Source organism: Coregonus clupeaformis, chromosome 6 (assembly GCF_020615455.1).
Source record: "Coregonus clupeaformis isolate EN_2021a chromosome 6, ASM2061545v1, whole genome shotgun sequence".
Taxonomy (NCBI): domain Eukaryota; kingdom Metazoa; phylum Chordata; class Actinopteri; order Salmoniformes; family Salmonidae; genus Coregonus; species Coregonus clupeaformis.
Window position 1 is genome coordinate 34,685,714 of NC_059197.1, and position 18,390 is coordinate 34,704,103.

Here is an 18,390-nt window from a genome sequence, read left to right on the forward strand (position 1 = left end):
TTTAATGTCTTTACTATGTAGCCAATTTGTTTAAAAATAACCATTTTTTGGTATGATCCTAGGACGTTTTCAATTTGACTTTTTGTCTTGCCAGGAAACATGTTTGTCTTTGTAGAACAGTAAGCTGTGGAACCCGAGAGCGCACGCCCACTCCTCGGGAGTGAAAGGCAGCGCATGATGGGAGCTGTCCGTGGTGCTGCAGCGGAATGCCTTCTCTTCCCTGCTGGCTGTCTGTCGCGAGGGGGCAGAAAATCCGTTTTTTTCCGGCCTTATCTGCAAGAGTTGCATGTGCGCTTGTTGATACAGTTAGATACACATTCATTCTGCCAATGTGAACCAAATAGGTTGTGTAGGATAACCATTCAGTTATTTTAATCCAATTTTCTTCAGTATTTTATTTTATTTTAAAATAAAATTGAACACTTCTGACTGTAGGGAGAACATATTCAGGGGAAGACTAGGACCAAACATCCCCCCTCCCTTAAGACCCCCACACTGCCAATTATTCCCTAAGGCCCGGTTAATAGCCAGATAATGATCATTTTGCGCAAAAACCCAAATTAGACAGGCCCACTCTGCAAAAAATGGACCAGTCCACCCACGAACATAATTGAGCTTAAAAAGGCTCAGAACATTAATCTGTCAAACAATGTAACCCCTCTTTCTAGCCAGAGGAGACTTGTGCACATTGAAGGCCACCAGCATTCCGTGACGTGTATTGAAGGGTGACAGCAAACTGTTGGTCATTCACACTTCACAGTTGATCAGCTTTCTAATCTATTTCCCAAATATATTGGCCTATAAAATGCAGATAAAGTAGCAGAGGTTATTATAGGCTATAGTGTGTGATGTTAGCCTAGACCTATAGGCTATAGTGTGTGATGTTAGCCTAGTGTTTTCTAACACATAGTGATATATTTACTGTTGACCTGAGCTATAGATAGAAACACTAAGGGGAGATTTTCTGCACCATGTACCTTTATGACTGTATACAGTATAGCTGGTATTATATGGTGAGTGGATGCCTATGCCCCAGATTGGTAGCCCTTTCCTGCAGTCAAATGACCAGATCGCCCTCTAGTGGCCTCATGGGTGGAATGCTATTCATATTTTTCATAATTTAATAATTCATAAACAAATCCGGTGTTTCTATGTTAAACGGTTTGGTTATATTTCAGTCTTCTGTGATGTATATAAAGTGTAGTAATGGGATGCAAAAACTAAACTCTATATCTGACATGGTATAGGTGTCTTCTTTTTTTAAGCCCATAACCAGGTGTATACTTTTGTTTCAAAGTAGATTTGTTTAAGACAACCAAGAAACCCTCTGTGTGACCCTGATTTAGCCCACTGTAGTAAAAGGTTAAACAGAGTCTGCTTCACAGGCTGTTTGGTGCAACCCACAGTCCTAGAAAGCCGCATTAGTGTCAAACGTCCACGCCTACTCCTCACTGTCAGAGCACTTCCACGCCTACTCCCCACTGTCAGAGCACTTCCACGCCTACTCCCCACAGTCAGAGCACTTCCACGCCTACTCCCCACTGTCAGAGCACTTCCACGCCTACTCCTCACTGTCAGAGCACTTCCACGCCTACTCCCCACTGTCAGAGCACTTCCACGCCTACTCCCCACTGTCAGAGCACTTCCACGCCTACTCCTCACTGTCAGAGCACTTCCACGCCTACTCCCCACTGTCAGAGCACTTCCACGCCTACTCCCCACTGTCAGAGCACTTCCACGTCTACTCCTCACTGTCAGAGCACTTCCACGCCTACTCCTCACTGTCAGAGCACTTCCACGCCTACTCCCCACTGTCAGAGCACTTCCATGCCTACTCCCCACTGTCAGAGCACTTCCACGCCTACTCCCCACTGTCAGAGCACTTCCACGCCTACTCCTCACTGTCAGAGCACTTCCACGCCTACTCCTCACTGTCAGAGCACTTCCACGCCTACTCCTCACTGTCAGAGCACTTCCACGCCTACTCCTCACTGTCAGAGCGAGAGAGAGAAGAGAGACAGAGAGAGAGAGAGATCGACGGGTGTGTGTTTGCGGCATCATTCTATTTCTAAGTGTGTGTGTGAGAGTGGCACACTGTTGCTAATATCTTTTTCATATCAAATTAGTTTATCATCCTGCCTTTCCTCTCCTGATGATGATGATGATGGTGATGATGATGAATTTCAGCACGCTCTCTCTTTCTTGCTCTTTCTCTTTTTCTCTCTCTTTTTTTCTCTCTCTATCTCTCTTTCCGTCTCTGTCTCTTTCCCCTTCGGTGGGCAAAGTTGCCAACTGAGCTAACATCTTCTCCATACCCTCTGTCATTCTCCTCCCTTTATTGATCTGTTTTATTCATTATCCTGTTTTATTTAATCTCCTCCACTCTTCATGCTCACTCTCTTCACTTTTCTTTTCTCCCCTTCCTCCACTCTCCTCTCCTCCCTTTCTTTCTCCTGTTCTCCCTTCACCTCTCCTCTCCTCTCCTCCCTTCACCTCTCCTCTCCTCCCTTCACCTCTCCTCTCCTCCCTTCACCTCTCCTCTCCTCCCCATTCACCTCTCCTCCCTTCACTTCTCCTCTCCTCCCTTTACCTCTCCTCTCCTCCCTTCACCTCTCCTCTCCTCCCTTCACCTCTCCTCTCCTCCCTTCACCTCTCCTCTCCTCCCTTCACCTCTCCTCCCTTCACTTCTCCTCTCCTCCCTTTACCTCTCCTCTCCTCCCTTCACCTCGCCTCTCCTCCCTTCACCTCTCCTCTCCTCCCTTCACCTCTCCTCTCCTCCCTTCACCTCTCCTCTCCTCCCTTCACCTCTCCTCTCCTCCCTTCACCTCTCCTCTCCTCCCTTCACCTCTCCTCTCCTCCCTTCACCTCTCCTCTCCTCCCTTCACCAATCCTCAGCCAAATAATTTGTGGTTTGCATTTACATAGAATTCCAAAGATCAGATATCTGTCACTGTGTTTAGTTGGTCCCTGGCATGATTTGTTAAGCACATGTTTTTATTTATTTAAATTTTTATTGTATCGCAAATGACTTGCAGAAACATGCATTGCATACTAGAGGCTGAGTTTTGACCAGGGTTGGATTCTCAAGGGTATCAGAGCGACAGGAGGCCATGCATTATGGAAATCACTTGTTGAGGAGCTGATGGTATCAGGTACAGTACATTCGGAAAGTATTCAGACCCCTTGACTTTTTCCACATTTTGTTACGTTACAGCCTTATTCTAAAATGGATTACATAGTTTTTTCCCCTCATCAATCTACATATTGACAAAGCAAAAACAGGTTTTTAGAATATTATTAAAAATAAAACAATAGAAAATTGAAATATCACATTTACATAAGTATTCAGACCCTTTACTCAGTACTTTGCTGAAGCACTTTGGCAGCGATTACAGCCTTGAGTCTTCATGGGTATGACGCTACAAGCTTGGCACACCTGTATTTGGGGATTTTCTCCCATTCTTCTCTGCACATCCTCTCAAGCTCTGTCAGGTTCGATGGGGAGCGTCGCTGCACAGCAATTTTCAGGTCTCTCCAGAGATGTTCGTTCGGATTCAAGTCCGGACTCTGGCTGGGCCACTCAAGGACATTCAGAGACTTGTACCGAAGCCACTCCTGCGTTGTCTTGGCTGTGTGCTTAGGGTTGTTGTACTGTTGGAAGGTGAACCTTCACCCCAGTCTGAGGCCCTGAGTACTCTGGAGAAGGTTTTCATCTAGGATCTCTCTGTACTTTGCTCCGTTCATCTTTCCCTTGATCCTGACTAGTCTCCCAGTCCCTGCCACTGGAAATCATCCTCACAGCATGATGCTGCCACCACCAAGCTTCACCGTAGGGATGGTGCCAGCTTTCCTCCAGACGTGACACTTTGCATTCAGGCCAAATAGTTAAATCTTGGTTTCATCAGACCAGATAATCTTGTTTCTCATGGTCTGAGAGTCCTTTAGGTGCCTTTTGGCAAACTTTAAGCAGACTGTCATGTGCATTTTACTGAGGAGTGGCTTCCTTCTGGCCTCTCTACCATAAAGGCCTGATTGGTGGAGTGCTGCAGAGATGGTTGTCCTTCTGGAAGGTTCTCCCATCTCCAAGAGGAACTCTGGAGCTCTGTCAGAGTGACCATCAGGTTCTTGGTCACCTCCCTGACCAAGGCCTTTCTCCCCCGATTGCTCAGTTTGGCCGGGCGGCCAGCTCTAGGAAGAATCTTGGTGGTTCCACACTTCTTCCATTTAAGAATGATGGAGGCCACTGTGTTCTTGGGGACCTTCAATGCTGCAGACATTTTTTGGTACCCTTCCACAGATCGTTGCCTCGACACAATCCTGTTTCGGAGCTCTACGGACAATTCCTTCAACCTCATTGCTTAGATTTTGCTCTGACATGCGCTGTCAACTGTGGGACCTTATATAGACAGGTGTGTGCCTTTCCAAATCATGTCCAATCAATTGAATTTACCACAGGTGGACTGCAATCAAGTTGTAGAAACATCTCAAGGATGTTCAATGGAACAGGATGCACCTGAGCTCAATTTTGAGTCTCATAGCAACGGGTCTGAATACTTATGTAAGTTAGGTATTTCTGTTTCATTTTTTAAATAAATTAGCAACATTTTCTAAAAAACTGTTTCAGCTTTGTCCTTATGGGGTATTGTGTGTGGATTGATGAGGAAAAAAACAAATTTAATCCATCTTAGAATAAGGCTGTAATGTAACAAAATGTGGTAAAAGTCAGGGGGTCTGAATACTTTCCGAATGCACTGTATGCATGTGGATTTTGTTTTTGTGTGTTTTTATGCATTTATCGCTGGCCGTGTGTGTGTGTGTGTGTGTGTGTGTGTATACTGTATGAGTGTATCAATTTGCCGTGTTACAAACCAACTCTTCTTTGTTTAAGCCACCCAGGGGTTTTACCTGGAAACAAAAGGGTTCTACCTAGTACCAAAGAGAGAGAGAGAGAGTTTGGTGGTCTGTAGTGTGATGTATTTGAGATTTACAGTCTGATCTTTGACTGTGATGATGGTAAGAGTAAAAAAATATACGTTTATAGCTTGTAAACCTAGAGTCAGGCATGATATGTTCTATATAAGGCTGTGGTTTTACCAATTTCAACCCTCATCATGTGGAGAGGAAAGAACATGCGTTGGGTCACATTAGTCATACACTCTTAGAAAAAAGGGTTCCAAAAGGGTTCTTCGGCTGTCCCCATATAGAGAACCCTTTTTGGTTCCAGGTAGAATCCTTCTTGGTTCCAGGTAGAACCATTTTGGTTTCCATGTAGAGCCCTCTGTGGAAAGGGTTCTACATGGAACTCCAAAGGGTTCTACCTGGAACTGTCACGTTGTATAATGATTAGAAGACAGGCGCAGGAATATGTATTAGGGGTTTTATTTAGAGAACGAGAGTCCACAGTCCTTGGGAGCGGGCCGCGTCGGTGTTATCCTCAAAACGGGTGAAGAAGGTGTTTAGCTTGTCTGGGAGCAAGACGTTGGTGTCTGCGACGTGGCTGGTTTTCCCTTTGTAATCCGTGATTGTCTGTGGACCCTGCCACATACGTCTCGTGTCTGAGCCATTGAATTGCGACTCCACTTTGTCTCTGTACTGACGTTTTGCCTGTTTGATTGCCTAACGAAGGGAATAACTACACTGTTTGTATTCAACCATATTCCCAGTCACCTTGCCATGGTTAAATGCGGTGGTTCACGCCAGAGCATATGAGCGGAGTGGAGCGGGAGCGAGCGTGGAGCGTGAGCGGACGGATTTTGAACAGAGCGCAGAGCGTCATTTTTAAAAGGACGGAGCGTCGCCCTATGTCCCGCTCCAATTTCGCTCGCTCACACCACGAGTCTGAAGCATGCTCAAGCCTGACCCAGAATCCATCTGTTTAATTTAATTTGTGTCGTCCATGAATTTGTATTTTATAGAGCGAGAGGAGCAGCAGCAGCAACAAGAGAAAGGGAATTCAAAAGTTTATTCATGTCACGGTTTCGGCCGAGGCTGCTCCTCCTCCTTGTTCGGGCAGGCTTCGGCGGTCGTCGTCCCCGGAGTACTAGCTGCCACCGTTCGATGTTTCATGTTTGTTTGGTTTTGTCTGTTTGTACACCTGTCCCTTGTTAGTGTTTGATTTTGTTTCCTATTTAGTTATCGTGTGTTGGGTCAGGTGTTATGTGTGATTGTTATGTCAGCTGTTACTGTTGATGGGTTTTCTCTCTCGTATTGTTTGTTGTCGAGAGTCCGCACTGCGTGCGCCTTTTCTTGTTTTTACGCACTGTTGTGTGTGTGCGTAATTTGTTCTTGCCTCCCGGTTGGGTTGGCTATTCACCTTGTGATGTCACGAGAGGCTGTGTCCTGGAGGGACGTTACATCCCCCTGAGGTGGCTGCAAACCCAGACAGCTATGGCTCCATCTGCTGGTATGGTCGGGAACTCCACCCCTCTATGGCCAATCTTCCCACGCACCTGAAACAAATCAGGAGCTGATGAGCTGAAGGTTTTGGGAAGGGAAGAGACACACTGAGGGGGGTGTGTGGGGGTGAAGAGACACAGTCTCCAACCTGGGCTCTCTGGAGGACAAGAGTGCTGCAAGTCCACTTCCATGAGGAATATAAGGATTTGGAGATACTTACCTTTGGGAAATACTCACCTTTGGATATATGCACCGGTGGAAATACGTGTGGGACATTTGGAAGGACGTTTTGCTGGGTTGGCCACTAGCTGCAACGTGGAATACAGTAAGACTGGGGAAAAGTTATTTGAGCGAGTGAGAATTATGATTTTGGATGTGGAAGAGACATCCCTGAACTGTTAACCCTTAAAGAGCCACAAGAGAACAGAATTTTGTTATATTTTCGTTAATTTCCCAAGACCTATAATAAAATCCTTGTTTTGTTTGAACCTTGTCTCCTTGCACTACTTGAGCAATCCCGCTGAAAGCTGTGTAGCCTCTCGTGACGTCACAGATGGTGGAGAATACGGGCACGCTCAAGCGTTAATAGTGCATGTCAGAGGAGGATACCGAAGGTTTGATCACCCAGTTTTCCAAGTTGGCCGTAGGCTCCCCCGCCCGACTGAAATGGAGGACATATTGAAAGCTCTTGTTGCTGGCCAGCAAGCCCAGATGCAAGCAAACGTGGCTCTCTTGGAGGAGCAAAAGAAAGCCAACCTTCTGAAGGCAGAGGAATTGCAGTTGCAGAGACAGAGGGTGGTCCAAAATACCCGCCCAATAAAGGCAAGTGACTTTATATCTAAGATGGGAGCTACCGATGACATTGAGGCATACCTGCATGCATTTGAGGCCACGGCCACTAGGGAAGCCTGGCCCAAGCAACAGTGGGTTGGTCTGTTAGCCCCCTTTCTAACCGGGGAATCGCTGAATGCTGTCCGGGACCTGGGCCCTGACCAGGTTACTGACTATGATGCCCTGAAGTCTGAGATCCTCAGCAGATATGGACTCACAAAGTTTGGTATGGCCCAGCGCTTTCACAGCTGGACCTTCCAACCAGACCAACCTCCTCGGGCGCAGATGCATGAACTTGTCCGAATCGCAAGGAAATGGCTGGATCCGCAGAGGAATACAGCAGCGGCGGTGGTGGAGGCCGTTGTGGTGGATCGTTACCTACGCGCCCTGCCTTATGAGGCAAAACGGTTCATCAGTCAACAGGCCTTGACCACGGCTGATCTGACCGTGGAAGCTGTGGAAAAGTACCAGGCCACAGCGGAGATGCTGAATGCTTCCCGAAAAAGACCCCAGGAGTGCGGCCCCACCACAAATGGGAAGAACCCGTCCAAAGGACCCCAAGGTCTCGAACCCAGCCACGTCAGGACTTATCCCGGCTCCAGGGGGAGCCAGAAACCAGGCGGGTCCAAGAAGAGTACACCAGGAGGGGGAAACTCGACAGTGTTACCGGTGTGGGGAGATGGGACATATCTCCTGGCAGTGTGGGAAACCAGCCGAGGAACCTATGCCCACTGCGGAGTCCTCCAGCTCAGCACCCACACACCGTTTTGCCTCGCTCTTGGGAGTCGTAGATGGCGGCCCAGATCGACCCCCCCACCTGCCCGGTAACTGTGAATCACCATGATGTGGAGGCCTTACTGGATTCTGGTAGCCGGGCCACCCTGGTGCGTAAGGATTTGGTGGGCCCAACGTGTCTGACCCCGGGGAAAGTCCTCCCAGTTTCCTGTGTCCATGGGGACACCAGAGAATACCCCATTACTGAACTTACAATGACCAGCACACGGGGAACCATACACACGACGGCGGGGGTGGTTGATTCCCTCCCCGTCCCTGTCCTAATTGGACGAGACTGCCCAGCCTTTTACCCACTCTGGAGAGAGTCTCAGGAGAGGATAACCCGAGTACCTCGGAAACGGAGAGGCAAGACTCATCCTGGGAAGGCTCCGGTGCAATCCTCCGAATTACTCACTCCCGCCCGGGCTCTGATAGGGATGGCAGGTGCCCAGACCGACACGGAGACGGAGCTACAGAATCTGGACAAAGAACTGTCTGGTCTGAAGGGGACCGCTGAGAGGTATCGTTTGTTAAAGCAACAGTTAGACATGAAGACAGAAGAGTTAGATATCCTCCAGGCTAAACTCCAACAGAGCTCCTTCCATAAGCAACAGGAGGAGCTGGAGAGGCTGCGCAGGACCATCGAGGAGTGTGAGGAGACCCTGCGCAGTAGTAAGGAGGTCCAGAAGAAGGCAGAGGAGTACAAGGTGTTGGAGAACAAGATGAAGAATGCGGAGGCAGAGAGAGAGAAGGAACTGAAAGCTGCTCAACAGAAGCTAAGCTCTGCTAAAACCAAGGCTGATGCGTTCAGTAAGAAACTCAAGGAGAGACAACAGGAGGCTGAGTCCCTGGTCCTAGAGGTGGAGGAGTTGAAGAGAGAGCAGGCTGGCAAGCACCACGGCAATGCGGACGCCCTCTCCCGGCGTGATGCCTTCTTCGCTGCCTTTACCCCGACGAGGACGTCGGTCCCGAGGAGGGGGATGTGTGATGTCACGAGAGGCTGTGTCCTGGAGGGACGTTACATCCCCCTGAGGTGGCTGCAAACCCAGACAGCTATGGCTCCATCTGCTGGTATGGTCGGGAACTCCACCCCTCTATGGCCAATCTTCCCACGCACCTGAAACAAATCAGGAGCTGATGAGCTGAAGGTTTTGGGAAGGGAAGAGACACACTGAGGGGGTGTGTGGGGGGTGAAGAGACACAGTCTCCAACCTGGGCTCTCTGGAGGACAAGAGTGCTGCAAGTCCACTTCCATGAGGAATATAAGGATTTGGAGATACTTACCTTTGGGAAATACTCACCTTTGGATATATGCACCGGTGGAAATACGTGTGGGACATTTGGAAGGACGTTTTGCTGGGTTGGCCACTAGCTGCAACGTGGAATACAGTAAGACTGGGGAAAAGTTATTTGAGCGAGTGAGAATTATGATTTTGGATGTGGAAGAGACATCCCTGAACTGTTAACCCTTAAAGAGCCACAAGAGAACAGAATTTTGTTATATTTTCGTTAATTTCCCAAGACCTATAATAAAATCCTTGTTTTGTTTGAACCTTGTCTCCTTGCACTACTTGAGCAATCCCGCTGAAAGCTGTGTAGCCTCTCGTGACGTCACAACCTGTTTGGAGTTCTATTTTGGATTACTAAAGTCTGTTGACGAACACCCTTGTTCCTGCGCTTGATTCCCTGCACCACATCCACACTCAGCGTTCTGACAGAATCACACATCAACCCATGGAATCAGCAGGAGCAACCGCGCCAACGGACATTATGGAGGACCGTCTTCGTGGGCAGGAGGACAGGATCAACCAGATCGGTCACGCCCTGGATCGGGTGATGAACACTCTCCACCGATGGGAAAGCAGCGGGGTACCCACGCCCCCACCTACCGGACCATCCCCATCGGTCAGTCCTCCTGTCCCCCTTCCGGAACCCAGCGGGATTCGGCTCTCGCTCCCGAGGGCGTACGACGGCTCCGCTGCCGGGTGTCAAGGGTTCCTGCTGCAAGTGGAGCTCTACCTCGCCACCGTACACCCGGCGCCCTCGGGACACGAGAGCGTCTCCGCCCTCATCTCCTGTCTCACCGGCAAGGCGTTGGAGTGGGCCAACGCCGAATGGAGGAGAATAAACGCCGCTACTATTACCTATGCGGAGTTCTGGAGCGTCTGTTCTACCTCCGACAGGGGATGAGGAGCGCACAGGATTTTGCTTTGGAGTTCCGGACTCTAGCGGCAGATGCAGGGTGGAATGAGCGGGCCCTCATAGACCACTTCCGCTGCAGCCTCCGGGAGGACGTCCAGAGAGAGTTGGCGTGCAGGGATACCACGTTGTCGTTTGACCAACTGGTCGACATGGCCATTCGGCTGGACACCCTGCTCGCCACCCGTGGACGTCCCGGGTGGGGGTTGCCCATTCCACCTTCCGGTACCTCCGAGCCGAGCCCTATGGAGCTCGGAGGTGCTGGCGCTAGAGAACGGAGGAGTAGGAACCCGAGGGGGGCCGTTCCCTGCACCAACTGTGGCCGTGGAGGGCACACCGCGGCTAGGTGTTGGGGAAGGTCCCCCGGTGGAGGTGAAGGCAGGCCACGCATTGGGGAGTCCTCCCAGGTGAGTAGGCGCCCTACTTACCCAGAGCTTTCTGTCGTTCACATAACCTTGCCTGTTTGTTTTCCACAGGTTGCACCTCGTTCCCAGCATAAGGCGCTCGTAGATTCAGGCGCAGCTGGGAATTTTGTAGATCGCCAGTTCTGTGTAGAGTTAGGGATTCCTCTCCTTCCTGTTGATCAGCCTTTCCCTGTACATGCCCTAGATAGCCGTCCGTTAGGATCTGGGTTGATTAGGGAGGTCACAGCGCCCCTTAAGATGGTGACGCAGGGGGGTCATGAGGAGACGATTCAGCTCTATCTGATTGACTCTCCTGCGTATCCGGTGGTGCTGGGGCTTCCCTGGTTGATTACCCATGACCCTACTATTTCGTGGCGAGAGAAAGCTCTTAAAGGGTGGTCTGCTCAGTGTGAGGGGCTGTGTCTGGGTGTTTCCATAGGGGCGACCTCGGTGGAAAGTCCGAATCTAATGCCAGCACTGCATATTCCCCCTGAGTATGAGGATTTGAAACTGGTGTTTAGTAAGACTAGGGCGGCGCAGCTGCCGCCTCATAGACAGGGGGATTGTGCGATAGATCTCCAGTCAGGAGCAGCCCTCCCGCGGAGCCATGTGTATCCCTTGTCTCAAGAGGAGAGGAAGGCGATGGAAACTTACATCGGCGAGTCTCTGAGACAGGGATACATACGGGCCTCCACTTCACCCGCTTCCTCAAGCTTCTTTTTTGTGAAGAAAAAAGATGGAGGTTTGCGCCCGTGTATTGATTACCGCGGTCTCAATCAGATTACGGTGAAGTACAGTTATCCACTTCCTCTGATTGCGACTATGACGGAGTCATTACACGGTGCTCAGTTCTTCACAAAATTGGATCTCAGGAGCGCATATAACTTGGTGCGCATTAGAGAGGGCGATGAATGGAAGACAGCATTTAGCACGACCTCCGGTCATTACGAGTATCTCGTCATGCCATATGGGTTAATGAATGCTCCCTCAGTCTTCCAATCCTTTGTAGATGAGATTTTCCGGGACATGCAGGGGCAGGGAGTAGTCGTGTACATAGACGATATTCTGGTGTACAGTTCTACCCGAGCTGAGCATGTAGCCCTGGTGCGCCGAGTGTTGAGGAGACTGTTGGAGCATGACCTATATGTCAAGGCAGAGAAATGTCTGTTCTTTCAGAAGTCGGTCTCCTTTTTGGGTTATCAGTTGTCTGCGTCAGGGGTGAAGATGGAGGTTGACCGGGTGTCAGCTGTGCGTAATTGGCAAACCCCAACCACTGTGAAAGAGGTGCAACAGTTCTTGGGTTTTGCGAATTATTACCGGAGGTTTATTCGGGGTTTTGGACAGGTGGCAGCTCCCATAACGTCTCTGTTGAAGGGGGGTCCGGTGCGCTTGCGGTGGTCTGCTGAGGCGGACAGGGCTTTTGGGAGACTGAAGGACCTGTTTACCTCGGCGCCGGTGTTGGCGCATCCGGATCCCGCTTTACCATTCCAGGTAGAGGTAGACGCGTCCGAGGCCGGTATTGGGGCCGTCCTCTCACAACGGTCTGGCACACCACCTAAGCTCCGCCCCTGTGCCTTTTATTCTAAGAAGCTCAGTCCGGCGGAGCGGAATTATGACGTAGGGGACAGGGAGCTGTTAGCCGTGGTACAGGCCCTAAAGGTGTGGAGGCATTGGCTTGAGGGGGCTCAACACCCTTTCCTCATTTTGACGGACCACCGTAACCTGGAGTACATCCGGGCAGCTAGGAGACTGAATCCTCGCCAGGCCCGCTGGACTATGTTTCTAGCCCGGTTTGTGTTTAAAATCACTTACATCCCTGGGTCCCAGAACGGGAAGGCAGATGCCCTGTCTCGGCGGTATGACACGGAGGAGAGGTCCGTTGAGCCCACTCCCATACTACCAAAGTCTTGTCGGGTGGCACCGGTGGTATGGGAGGTCGATGCAGAGATCGAGCGGGCGTTACGCACCGACCCAAGTCCTCCACAGTGTCCAGTGGGTCGGACGTACGTTCCGCTCGAGGTACGCGATCGCCTCATTTATTGGGCTCATACGTCCCCTCCTCTGGACATCCAGGTATCGGCCGGACAGTTCACTGCCTTAGCACTAAGTACTGGTGGCCAACGTTAGCCAGGGATGTGAGGGTTTATGTCTCCTCCTGTTCGGTGTGTGCACAGTGTAAGGCGCCCAGACATTTGCCCAGGGGTAAGCTACAACCCCTGCCCGTTCCACAACGACCCTGGTCCCACCTCTCGGTGGACTTTGTTACAGACCTTCCCCCCTCACAGGGGAATACTACCATCCTGGTCGTTGTGGATCGGTTCTCGAAGTCTGTCGTCTCCTTCCCATGCCGGGTCTCCCTACTGCCCTACAGACCGCTGAGGCTCTGTTTACCCATGTCTTCCGGCATTACGGGGTACCCGAGGATATAGTGTCTGATCGAGGCCCCCAGTTCACCTCCAGAGTGTGGAGAGCCTTTATGGAACGGTTGGGGGTTTCGGTGAGCCTTACCTCGGGTTACCACCCGGAGAGTAATGGGCAGGTTGAACGTGTCAACCAGGATGTGGGTAGGTTTCTGAGGTCTTATTGCCAGGGCCGGCCGGAGGAGTGGGCGAGATACGTTCCGTGGGCCGAGATGGCGCAGAACTCTCTCCGCCACTCCTCCACCCAACTAACCCCCTTTCCAGTGTGTGTTAGGGTACCAGCCGGTTCTGGCACCTTGGCACGAGAGCCAGATCGAGGCCCCTGCGGTGGATGAGTGGGTGCGGCGCTCGGAGGGAGACATGGAACGCTGCCCACGTCCATCTGCAGCGGGCCATCCGTCGGCATAAGACGAGCGCCGAACTCCACCGCAGTGAGGGGCCTGTATACGCACCTGGAGATCGAGTCTGGCTCTCGACCAGAAACCTGCCCCTCCGCCTGCCCTGCCGGAAGCTGGGTCGGCGGTTTGTGGGGCCATTCAAAGTCCTGAGGAGGTTGAACGAGGTGTGTTACAGGTTAGAACTGCCTATTGATTACAGGAATATTAACCCCTCGTTCCATGTGTCTCTCCTCAGGCCGGTGGTAGCTGGTCCACTCCAGGACTATGAGATAGAGGAGACTCCTCCGCCCCGTTGGACATCGAGGGGCTCCGGCGCACACTGTGAGGTCCATCCTTGATTCGAGACGCCGGATGGGGGGTCTCCAATATCTCGTGGAGTGGGAGGGGTACGGCCCGGAGGAGCGGTGCTGGGTGCCGAGGAGGGACATATTAGACCTGTCCCTGCTGACCGAGTTCCATCGGGGTCACCCTACGCGCCCTGCTCCGCGTCGTCCTGGTCGTCCCCGAGGCCGGGATCGGCGCACGGCTGGGGCCGCGCGTCAAGGGGGGGGTACTGTCACGGTTTCGGCCGAGGCTGCTCCTCCTCCTTGTTCGGGCAGGCTTCGGCGGTCGTCGTCCCCGGAGTACTAGCTGCCACCGTTCGATGTTTCATGTTTGTTTGGTTTTGTCTGTTTGTACACCTGTCCCTTGTTAGTGTTTGATTTTGTTTCCTATTTAGTTATCGTGTGTTGGGTCAGGTGTTATGTGTGATTGTTATGTCAGCTGTTACTGTTGATGGGTTTTCTCTCTCGTATTGTTTGTTGTCGAGAGTCCGCACTGCGTGCGCCTTTTCTTGTTTTTACGCACTGTTGTGTGTGTGCGTAATTTGTTCTTGCCTCCCGGTTGGGTTGGCTATTCACCTGTTTGGAGTTCTATTTTGGATTACTAAAGTCTGTTGACGAACACCCTTGTTCCTGCGCTTGATTCCCTGCACCACATCCACACTCAGCGTTCTGACAATTCACTGCACGCAAAGGCCTAACCATAACAAGGGAGAGAAAAAGAGAGCTGGATGTAGCATTTTTTGAAATGATTTTCATGGACTATGAACCGCTGAGTAAAGGAGAACGCGAAGGGATGCAACACTTCGCCAGCGCAGCTCAACCGGGCTACACCCCCCCAAGAAACTATGATAAATCAGTACTTTACTTTGTCAAATTTACATCTGAGATGCCCCATTCACATGCTTCAGCTGGCGATCAAAAACGCCTTTAACGAGCACGACAACATTAATAGGCTGTTAGTGAAAGTCGGGCACCTGGTGAAAAGTGTACGCAAGAGCACAGAGGAAACCGACCAATTAGGTGTCCGCCCCCACAAATGCCTGCGCCATTCGATGGAGCAGCCAGCTGCGGATGATTCAGTCGTTCATCTGGTTGTTCCAAAAAAAGACCCGTTATGGCAAAACAAACTCAAGTCTAATGTTGCTAACATCACCCTGAATCAAGTACGGCAGCTGACGCACCTTGTCAGTGTGCTGACACCACTAGCAGATCTCACAGACAAAATGCAGAAGGAACTGGGGAACCTGGGGATGATCCTCCCTGCTGTCACAGAAATCAAATCCCTGCTCACCGATTACACTCACGCTGCACTTCCAATGGGCATCGCTGCTTTTGCAGAAACATTGGCAAACAACGTGTCAATTCGCTATGGAATATACTATACTGATTAACATCTCATTTTAGCGTCAGTGTTAGATCCCCGTTTCAAGACAGAATGGATAATCCGAGATGAGTCTGTACGCAACAAATTCGGGGAGATAAAGTAAGGCTGTGGTTTAAGCTAAAAGTGAAATACATGCAGATTTTGTTCTTTTTTTGGAGTGAGCGGGGGGCGATTTGAGTGGAGCGCGATGCAAACTGCGTTGAGCGCTGAGTGATAATGAGCGGACTGGCCTGATGTGGCTTTGAGCGGGGGGAGCGGAGGGGTGAACAGCTCCGTGAGCGAGGAGCTGAGATTCTCACCGCTCCACTCCGCTCATATGCTCTGGTTCACGCTTTCAGTTTTGCGCGAATGCTGTCATCTATCCACGGTTTCTGGTTTGGGTAGGTTTTAATAGACACCGTGGGAACAACATCCCCTATACACTTCCTGATGAACTCAGTCACTGTGTCCGTGTAAACGTCAATGTAGTTCTCTGAGGCTATCCGGAACATATCCCAGTCTGCGTGATCAAAACAATCTTGAAGCATGGATTCCGATTGGTCAGACCAGCGTTGAATAGACCTTAGCACGGGTACTTCCAGGTTTGAGTTTTGCCTATACGAAGGGAGGTGCAAAATGGAGTCGTGATCTGATTTGCCAAAGGGAGGGTGAGGGAGAGCCTTGTAGGCATTTCGAAAAGGCGAGTAGCAGTGATCTAGTGTTTTTCCTAAGCCAGTACTACAGTCAATGTGTTGATAGAACTTCTGTAGTGTTTTCCTCAAATGTTCTTTGTTAAAATCCCCAGCTACAATAAATGCGGCCTCAAGATATGTGGTTTCTAGTTTGCATAAAGTCCAGTGTAGTTCCTTGAGGGCCGTCGTGGTATCGGCTTGAGGGGGAATATACACGGCTGTGACTATAACCGAAGATAATTATCTTGGGAGGTAATATGGTCGGCATTTGATTGTGAGGTATTCTAGGTCGGGTGAACAAAAGGACTTGAGTTTCTGTATGTTATCACAATCGTACCATAAGTAGTTAATCATGAAACATACACCCCCGACTTTCTTCTTCCCGGAGAGTTCTTTATTCCTGTCCGCGCAATGAACTGAGAACCCAGCTGGCTGTATGGACGGGGACAGTATATCCCGAGAGAACCATGATTCCGTGAAACAGAGTATGTTACAGTCCCTGATGTCTCTCTGGAAGGAGATCCTCGCCCTGAGCCCGTCTACTGTATTGTCCAGGGACTGAACATTAACGAGTAATGTACTCGGAAGCGTTGGATGGTGTGCCCGCCTCCTGAGTCGGACTAGAAATCCACTCTTTAGTTCTCAGTGCTTTGGCTGAGTCAGCACTAGGGTTGGACAGTAACCAGATTTCCATACCTTCATACCGTTCCTGTACAAGTATGTGTAGCTGCAGCCCAGCATGGCGACTGGAGTATAGGTGACTGGGTGTGTTGAAAGGAGTGGGTGTATGGAAAGCGAATCCGCTAATTTGGCAGATTTGTTGCCAATCAACCATTTTGCGTGGCTGATTGGGCTGCACAACAAGTCGATAAGCTGGCGACCAGTGCACCGGTGTTGTATCGGGGTGCCTGCTTCCCACTGGGCAGCACCTCGCCGGCGTTAGCTAACGTGGCCATTTTTTAAATCTCAAGTAGGATAGCAGCCTACACAAGAAATAACTAATATTGATAACCATCTAGATGTTACCTTGATACATACAGTACATACAGTCTACTCAATGGGGAGGGAATGAATGGCAACAGCACTGGGACACAGTATCCTTCGCTCCCGCTTGCAAAGCAATGGCGGAAGTAGCTACCTAGTAGCCAATATCAGGGTGACAGTCACAGTGAGCACACGCATACAAATGCATATAAGCAACAGTACACCCATCATCAGTACTTTTAATAAAAAAATTACAATAGTCAGTTTTATAACTGAAACTTCACAATTATTTGTGTAAAACTAACAGTGAAATACGACTCAGACTCATCTGCTGGCTTCAATACAGAAGTCCAAACTCTCGCGGTACGGTAGTTACGTGGTTAGAAACGGAAGAAGAAAAAACACAACTCAATCAAAACCGTCTAACCTATAGCAGAGTGCTTTCAACACACCCACTCCTTTCCACATGCCCACTACTTTCCTTTCAACACACCCACTCCTTTCCACACACCCACTACTCTCCTTTCGACACACCCACTCCTTTCCTTTCGACACACCCACTCATTTTGACACACCCACTCCTTTCCTTTCGACATACCCAATCCTTTCCTTTCGACACACCCACTCCTTTCGACACACCCACTCCTTTCGACACACCCACTCCTTTCCACACACCCACTCCTTTCCTTTCGACACACCCACTCCTTTCCTTTCGACACACCCACTTGCCCATTCTCCAGTTGCCATATTGGGCTGCAGCTACCCCCTTCTCTTCCTGTACCATACCAGGGTATACGGTATTACAGGCAGTGCACACAATGGGCGCTGTTTCTTCCCAAACATAAAAACATAGATATAAAATATGCTAACAAGGTACTAGCGAATTCCCATAGTGGATGCTAGCCAAATGCTAACAAGTGCAAGTGAACATTAACTGATTGCAAGGACAGACAACACAGCTCATAAAGTTATACAAAAGGCTTTTGTCTCTGCTGTAACCAAGAAGCTTGATATTGCAAGTTAGCCACCTAACGTGCTTCTCAACAGTGGATATTTCAAGTATAACATGATGCCCTCTCTGGTGCTGCTCAACAGTGGATCTTCAGTTTGCTCCATGTGCTGTTTGTAAACAAGCATACCATGTGACTGGCTCAATACATTTTTTGAGAAAAAAATGAGACAGTATTGAAAATCATTCCGTCGGTACTTCAAAATACCCCAGTATACATACGGTATACCGGAGCCCAAGCCTAGTGATCACTGTCTGGCCATGCTAGAGAGGATGGAAGTGCAGTGCATTTTCTAACCACACATCTTAATCAAACCACACAAACCCTAAGCCTAAATTCAGAAAAAAACATATTGCCATCTTTTCCTATCTAACGTGGTTTCACTAAGCTCGAAGCTGCGATCTAATCCAGATACCAGTAACTGCATCTCAATGGGATATCCAACCGCTTAAGGACACTGACGTGTACTGTTCTCTGTATTTAACATAAGAAGGACACTGATGTGTACTGTTCTCTGTATTTAACATAAGAAGGACACTGATGTGTACTGTTCTTTGTATTTAACATAAGAAGGACACTGATGTGTACTGTTCTCT

The 18,390-nt window shown here is 49.8% G+C and overlaps 1 protein-coding gene across 6 annotated transcripts in view; it reads left to right on the forward strand.

The window, feature by feature from the left end:
* The window catches only part of plch1 (phospholipase C, eta 1), a 130,607-nt gene that overhangs the window by 32,635 nt on the left and 79,582 nt on the right, over positions 1-18,390 (forward strand). The gene's annotated exons all lie outside the window — the stretch shown is intronic.